Raw genomic sequence first — 8,737 nt, forward strand, 5'->3', positions numbered from 1 at the left:
CCCATAAGTCACAATGAATCAATTCAAAAATCTTTTTCGTTTTATTCTCACTGATTGGTATTTGTTTAGCGCGGAGACATGTATCACACGCTTTATTCAAAAGAGTAGAAGGAATAGCAAGAGAAACACTAGGAAGCAGACCCACAATTGTAGCAGCTGGATGACCCATCTGATTGTGCCAGAGCTCAAAAGACTTTACATCTCTAACAGCTACGGAAGCAGCATACTCCATACTTCTAAAGTGAAAAGTCTCTCCCATACACTTACCAACTCCCGTCACTGTCCTCAAAATACGGTCCTGAACAACAAGGAAATGATCAGCCAACTTTACCACGCAATGATTCTCATCCATCAACTGACCAAGCGAAATCAAATGGGATTGAAATTCCTCAACATAATAAACAGATTGTAGAACAAGATTTGGCCCAAGCCGAACAGAGACTTTTTTCACAGAAAAACGTTCCCGACCATCAGCTAATTCAACCCCAACCGGAGCCATATCTCTAACATCCGTTAAAATATCCAGACGGCCTGTTAAATGAAGGGAAGCACCTGATACAAGACTCGGTGGTGAGTCTTATACCGGGATAGAGATGATGGCTTCACAAGCTGGCGGTCGCTTCTCTCTTGTGAAGGAAAGATGGTCGATGATGTAGATCTGACACGATGGCGGTCGCTTTTCTCGTGTGGGATCGGTAAAAGGGGTAGTGCTGGCGGATTGAAGTACACCACAAAGATGTGATTGGTCTCTGATACAGTACACGAACTCAGCCTTGCGGAATCTCACACACAAGACAAAGAACAAGCTTATTCTCTTAAGAACACCTAAAGAGAAGAAGTATGAAAATTCAGTATTTTATTGATAATCAAAGGTGAAAATCGTACAACTGCTGCAAGGGGACTTTATAAGAGTCCTTCAGCTAGCCTTAAGGCCGAAAAATAAATGCAGAAAATGCAACAAAGGAAAGCAAATAAAATCAAACACAAAACCATTGTTTTTGGAAAGTAAATAAGCTAATAAAAGAAAATGCTAAAGTAGACTTGACATCTCTTGATGAGGAAGTCTTCTAGCCGTTGTTGGGGTTGGTGGGACCTGCAAGGATCGAAAATATTGAATAAGACTTACCTGGATGCGATCTAGGCCCAATTGATGTTCTCTGAATCACTTCTTGTACTACTCGATGTGCTACTTCAGGGTTCTTGTCTTGTACTTGATTGTTGGCTTGTTTATTGGAGTAGGGGTCCTCCTGGGGTTCCTCTAGAGTATCTTGATCAGTCTCTTGATGCTCGTCCATGTCCTCTATGTCTTGGTCTTGATCTTCACTACCTTGATCGCTTTTGAAGGTGTAGCTTGTATCACACGTCTCTGGCAGCTCCAATGTCTTCTCTTGAATTCTTGAGGTTCCTTGACCTGCCAAAAGAGGCTTCATACCTGGGGAACTGGTTTGATCAAGGCTCATTTGGGTGAAGGCTTCAGCAAGCTCTTCCTCGGCAATGTGATCATATCCGTTATGGTGGCATGATGGTGGTACAGACCAGTTGACGTCCTTCAGCTCTAGGGAGCCTACAATGTCTTGAACGGCTAGGTTAAACCTCTTCTTTAGCTGTTTAGCCTTTGAACGTGTCATAGGGCCTTCTCGTACTTCTGGTACAGGATGTAGTACATGAACTGGTTCAACGGTTTGGATGGTAGGATCGATGTCCGCATCAGCACCCGTATCCATGATCCAAAAAAGAAGATAACACATACCAGTCAATTTTCAAATTCATTGTTCTTGCCGGCGTTGAGGAGATTTTTAATGGCTATCCATTGAGCATCGCAGACTTGCACCTTATCACGATCATTATCGGTGATGACATAGTTAGCATGCGCGGAGCTTGGAGTGGCAACCTGAACAGCGTTAGCAAACATCATACCACGACCACGTCCTGAACCGCCTTTTGAACCTCCACGTCCACGACCTCGACTTGATGATGCACGAGAACGTGGCCTTTCCCCCACCACTCCGGATATCCAATGACGCCGTAATAACTCTCGCTTGAATGACCAGCACAGTTGCAATGCTTGCACACAACCTGCTTGTCTTTTTCTTCGCGAAGAAACTGTTGCATAGCATGAACCGCTAATGCACTGACCTCAGCAGTTTCTTCACGACTATTGGTGACGTTCTTCACCAAATATTCTTCCTGACGAACTATATTGTACACCTCCTCCATTGGTTGAATCGGAATGCGCGAGACAAAACTTGATCGCACCGTATGATAAAGTGTGTCATCAAGTCCAACCAGGAACTGGTGTACCTTATCTTCTTCACGATCTTTCTCCTGAAGTGTGCCAAGGTCACACTCTCACTTCCCGCACTTACACATGCATAGATGACGATATCTTGCCATGCTGTCCCAAATACGGGTTAATTTTCCAAAGTAAGCCTCAATAGTGAGACCCTTTTGTATACAACATGCAAGATCAGCCTTGATTTGTTGAACCCTTGGTCCATTCGTCACGGAGAACCTTTTCTTCAAGTGGCCCCACAGATCTTTAGCAACATCTCGATGAGAGATGTTAGAGCGTAGACCCGGATCGACGGACATCTTGATCCATGACACAAGCAAAGCCTGGATGGTCCACCAGTCTTCTAGATCGGGAGATCCTTCATCAGGTCGTGGGATTACTTCAGTGAGAAACCCAAATTTCTTTCGAGAGCACAATGCCATCTTCATACCACAAGACCACTGCTCCCGGATTGTCAGCCGTCGTTAGGTCGTACGAAGATATGGTACGTCACACATCCGTTGTCGTTATTTTCGAAGTCGTTGTCGGGTTCAGGGTCGGGTTCATCGGTGGGTTTGATCCATCGTTGGTGGTTGACATTGTCTTAGTCGATTAGTTTCAGAGAAAAATTAAGTTTATCTCTGCTCTGATACCATAAAAAATAAAGTTTTTGTGTATCATTCAATGTTGTATTACAAACCTTTTATACATTAGAGAGAGATCTTGAAAAATCTAATCTATATTAACATTTTCACAGCAACTTTGACAAAAAAGGCTTGGGATTGAGAACTATTTACATCTTATGCCATTATAATTATTATTATTAAATCATCTATATTAATATTTTCACATCAACTTTGACAAAGAAGGCTTGGGGTTGAGAACTATTTACATCTTATGCCATTATAATAATTATTATATAATTATTTATATTAACATTTTCACAGCAACTTTGACAAAGAATGTTTAGGGTTGAGAACTATTTACATCTTATGCCATTATAATAATTATTATTAAATTATTAAATATATAAAAATAAAAATCATCTATCTCTAATCTTTCGCAATCACATTCAGAAATCAAATTCATTTATTTCCATAATTTAATCATATTACTGTCGTCTAATTCTTCTCCTCCAAATATTCTCCAACCTAATTTTGCAAATCATCAACAAAATTTGGCGAAACTTACTCATATATACCCGGAAATATAGCACTTCCTTCGACTGCATCCCTGATTATCTACCAAATTTTGAAAAACGGAATCATGAATCAATCATAAAATATTAAAAAAAGAAAATTATCTCATTTGAATATGATAATCATGATAAATATGGAACAATCAAATCTCAATCATAGCAAAACAAAATCAGACCTTCCCAAACAACTCGAATCAGAATTATTCTCAAGAATTGATCCGCAATCATAACTATTCCAAACTGCAAACTATATAAACACAGCCACACAAACAAAGCTCCACAACCATCCTTCGACAACCATAACAACCCTAAACAAACAAAAACAACAATGGCAGCATCTTTCGCTTTTCTGAGAGACATTTGGCCTTACAAAGACTGCATGGAGAATCCAGGTCAAAGTCCTTCATAACTGACGCCAGTACACCGCTAACACAGGAGAGACACTTGAGCTCATTCTAGCTGACGAGACGGTGAGCACCAGTCTTAATAAAATCTATCTTTATTTAACTTTGGCTAACTTAGTATTTTATAAATCATATTATAGGGAATAAAAATTCACGGTTCCGTGAAAAAAGACTTGGTGAATAGATATGTCAACCATCTACCCATTGGATCGTGGAGATCCATCGAAACATTCTCTTTGACTCATGCAGTTGGTCAATTCCGTCCGACCAATCATTTATACAAACTGAGTTTTGTAAATGGAACCTATGTTGCTGTGAGTGATCCTAAGTCGGATTCAAACTTCCTAAGCTTGACAAAGTTTTAGAAGGTTGAGGATCCTCAGCTCAACACTAGAACTAGTAAAAAAGATTTGTATAGTCACTAAAAAATGTGTAGATATAAATAGATTTGCGTAGCTAAAAAAGATTAGTTACAAATTTGAGACAAAAAAAATTAGTAACTATTTGGTTGTTGCAAAATAACTCTTTATAACAAATTGTGGCAAATTGTTATAAATTAGATACAAATTAATTTATCGTTATTTGCTACTAATTGTTACATTTCTCTGTAACTATCAGTTACAAATTGCAACAGAGATATCAGTAACTTGTAGTTATAAAAAGTAACAAAATTCTAATTTCTTCACAATAATCTTTAGAATTACTTGTCATAAATTTGTTACAAATTGAGACAAATTATCCGTAGAATGTTATATCATTATTTTATGCTATATAAATTTAATTGAATATAGATTTGTATATTTGACCCCTGTTTTACAAAGTTTATTTAATTAGATATATATATATATATATATATAGATTATTATATAAATTATGGAGAACATGCATTCCACAAAACAGATTTTACATACATAGTTACGTTACATAAAATAAATAATTAATTTTTGTATCTTAAAGTTTTGGAAGAATAACACCAGCATCCACCTCTAAATTTCTAATCAATCTCTTAGATACAGGGGGATAGTACTTGACCAATAAGGTAATGACCATACCATTATTACATTATAGATGAGGTACTATGTCACTTTCGTCCTAAAAAAAAAAAACCTTGTTTTCTCTCTTCTGAGTCTCCTCTAAACCCTAGCCGCTGCTGGTTTTGTTTGCCTCTCCGCCGCCCAAGGCTTTCGCTGGCGGTGTGAGAGGGCTCTGTTTTCTTCTTTAGCTTGTAGTCCCAGTCGAGTCGTTCCAGTAGTGACCCGCTCTCTTCCTCCCCGGCGTACTGAGCAGTCCAATTGTTGCGTCCTGACGGTGTGGCGGACGACGAGATCTCGGCTCGCCTTCCTCTCCGAAGACTGGTGGTGGGTCGAAGCTGCTCCGGGAAACCTTCCTTGCAGCTTAGGGGAGTTGGATCTGAGTTTCAGATCGCGACCTCCTATCTCCTCCATCCTTCCGCCGGAGATGCTAGTAGATCGGAGGTGTATGGTTGAATCGGGTTGTTTAGAGTCTACCGGTTGTTGGGGAGGCTTCAGGTGTGCCGGTGGCTGAGATTTGCGGACATCCTCATAGCCAACGCTCTCTCGAGAGCTTCCTCAATTTCTGGTGTCATTCCGGCTAAGAAGCGAGACAACAAGGCATTTACGTTGTGGCCTTTCCAATTATGCACCGTGAGGTGATGATATGCTAATCTGTGCTTCAATTCTTTATCTTGAGAAGATTAGCGTTCGGGTTTTTTTGTGTGATTAGTTTGGAAAAGTTGTAGCTCTTGCTAGTGGTGTTTCGTGCCTCTTGGTCGGTTCAGTCGGATGTATTGTCTATTTTAGGTTTAGAACCGGAACAGTGAAAGCCAAAAAGACCAAGCTCTTCTGATGATGCGCCTTTGGGTGTTAAAGTTATTGGGACAAGTTCTTCATGTCGATCCAGAGGTTCTCATAGCTGGGATTTGATTGTTTTCAGTAGTAGTTTTTTGGCCTTCTCTGTGTTAGTACTTGTTTTCGTGTCATTAGGTTAATTTAGGTGATTTAAGAGATGATATCACTCCGAGTCGTGGTGTGTTATCTATCTCGCTGTGGTTAAAAAATGCAATGGTTCTTGATTATATAGCGTTGGATCCGCCTAGTGTTCCAGGGTTGTACTTGATCAACCATTGCATTTGTTTTGTGGTCCAAGTCTATTGGGGCGAATGTAATGTGCCTTTGATTTGGTTGTATCATTTGGTTAATGGAAAGTTGATGTTGAGCNGAAAAAAACACCAGCATCCTTAACAACCTTTTTGATACACTCTGTGATAATGAATGTAAGTCTTTCTTTTCAGCTGCTCACTGTGCTTCTAATATCTTTGAAAGTCGTCAACAAACTGCATAGTTTCCACACACACACATTGATTCATGATAATGAAACTAAGACTGAAAGAGTTTTACTTACAGATGGTGAATTGAATAGGAGAACTAGAGCTGGAAAGGAAAACAAGAAACACATCAAGCAGTCACAAATGAGCCAACTGAAACAGAATATAGTTTTTACATATATATAAGATATATATTCAACAATTACATATCCTTTATCCATTCACACTTCCTCCATAATCATAGAATTCAGAACCATTACTTGTCTCTAGCATCGGCGATTCATATACATAGCTTAAAAACCAATTAATTCTATGAGGAGGTTCTAAGAATCAAACGGATATAACCAAATTAAGTTGAAACAAATATATCAATAGCTACAGATTTACAGGTTTAACAAGAGTATAAAGGAAAGAATACATACCCTGAAAGTTGTGAATCATAGAAGAGTTAATTTGTCTCTTCTTTGCTCTATACCTCATGAACATGATCTAAAATAAGAGAAAAACAAGTATCAGTATGAATAATAGATGGTAACTGCAAGTAAGACAAGCCTTGAACATGAAACTGAACATCATGAACCAGCAGGAAATCAACTAATTGATGTTTCATAAACCAAACCAACTAAACAAGTTTGATGCTTAATTTCACTATCATCTATATCTCAATGCAAAAACCTGTAACGTAGTTAAACATTTAGAAAAAACAAGAACAATCACACTAATGTACTAACTTACCATACAAAATACTAACATGTCTTGTGATTAGAAGAAAAGAGAAGCTTCTCTATCTCTAGAACTTGGAGCACACAAGAAGATACGAAACAAAGTTCAGCAGTTTTAGAAAATAAAAGCTGCTCTATCTCCGTTAAAAAATGGTTTAACTTTCAAACCCAAATGAACCTAAAGAGAATCCCATATCATATAAAAATTTAAAACAAGTTAAAAGGAACTTACAAATTAGATACAAATTCCTGTCATAAGAAATATAATGACAACATGAGAAAAGATTGTTTTGCTTTGATCCCTTTTAGTCAGTAATGAATCTGAGAGAAACTCAAGGTTTCTTGACTTAGATTTTCTTTAGGAGCGCGGATTATGCCATTGAAAGTAGCAGTAACGTCAGTGAAGTTTGCAATTTTGCCTCCAATCACAAGAGCTCTGGTTTTTCCATCCGGGTTATCTGTAGCACACTGCAGTACTGTAATGTTATTATCCAGTCACATGAACAAAATGTCCTATGGAAGGAGAAAATAAGTTAATCTTACATCGATAACGACCCTGGCATACTGCAAGACCTCATCTTCTTTGGGTGCTCCAATGTATTCAGCGTAGTTGCCAAGTTCAAATGCATACCCAAGATCTCCAACCTAAAGTTTTTTTTTGAATGTTGTACTTGTTTCAGGGGAAAAATGCAGAAAGTCTCAGTAATGATTCTGATTCTTAAGGAAACATATGGTATCAGCATAGATGACACTTGCTCTCCACCAGCTACCATTGTCCAAATACGTCTCTTGGGATTCAGAACGGTAAACCTCAAAGACGCACTTGTCTGCCACCACAATAGGTGCATATTAAAGAAAGCTCTTTACTAGTCACAAAACGATGAAGCAGACAGACATTTGTTATTATATTAATGTCACAATGATGGTACCTTCTTGTCCAGTCCGTTAAAGCTCTCTGTGGGAAGCATTACCCTTCCAAATGGCATAGGAAATTCAATGTCGCCCCATCTGCAAGTTCGAGGGCTTAGTTAGTTATGTGCACATTCTCAAAGTTATGGTGGTTATTAGTAAACCAGTGATTAGTATGAAAACACACACCACTGTCCGTACATGTCCGTACGTCCGTACAATCAACATGGCGGACCGTCCGTACGGTTTGGAGGCCTAGCGAGTTAAGTCCATGAAGAGCAGCCTCTAACGGTCACAAGACTTCGAGATCCTTCCTCTTGGAGCCGTTGGTGAGTGTGTGCGAAAGTGGGAGGTCAAACAAAGATCACATGTGATCTTAAGGAAATGTCACTATCATTATGTGTAATTGTGTACAGCATATACTTAGAATATTCGATTGTCAGTGTCTATATTTAGATTGTATCTAGGAACCATATCAAGTAAGAAATAATAATTTCTTCTTCTACACTTTTATACTTCTACACTCTCTTGATTCGATACACTCATACTCTCTTGAACTCTCTCATTACTTGCGACCTAAGCTATAATTCATTCTTCTTCAAACTTACAATTAGGATTACTACCAAAATTATATGGTGGTTATTAGGAAACCAGACCTTTGCCAATGGATCAACCTCGTCAGAACATTGCAACGGAGCCTCTTTGTGAGAAATTGTACATCTGCAGGTAAAACCGGTTTAAATCACTCCCAATTCTAAACCCTAACTTATAAACCCTAATTTATCTGAAATTTTGATTCCTTATCAGAATTCAAATCTACAAATCAACCTCAAAAGTTTCAACTAATTCATAAAAATAAAAAATCCCAAAATATAAGAAAATTGGAAC

General features: G+C 38.5%; 1 pseudogene; it reads right to left on the reverse strand.

Moving 5' to 3' along the window:
* Nucleotides 7,250-7,908, reverse strand: LOC104748490 (annotated as a pseudogene).

This window comes from Camelina sativa, chromosome 15 (assembly GCF_000633955.1).
Source record: "Camelina sativa cultivar DH55 chromosome 15, Cs, whole genome shotgun sequence".
Lineage (NCBI taxonomy): Eukaryota > Viridiplantae > Streptophyta > Magnoliopsida > Brassicales > Brassicaceae > Camelina > Camelina sativa.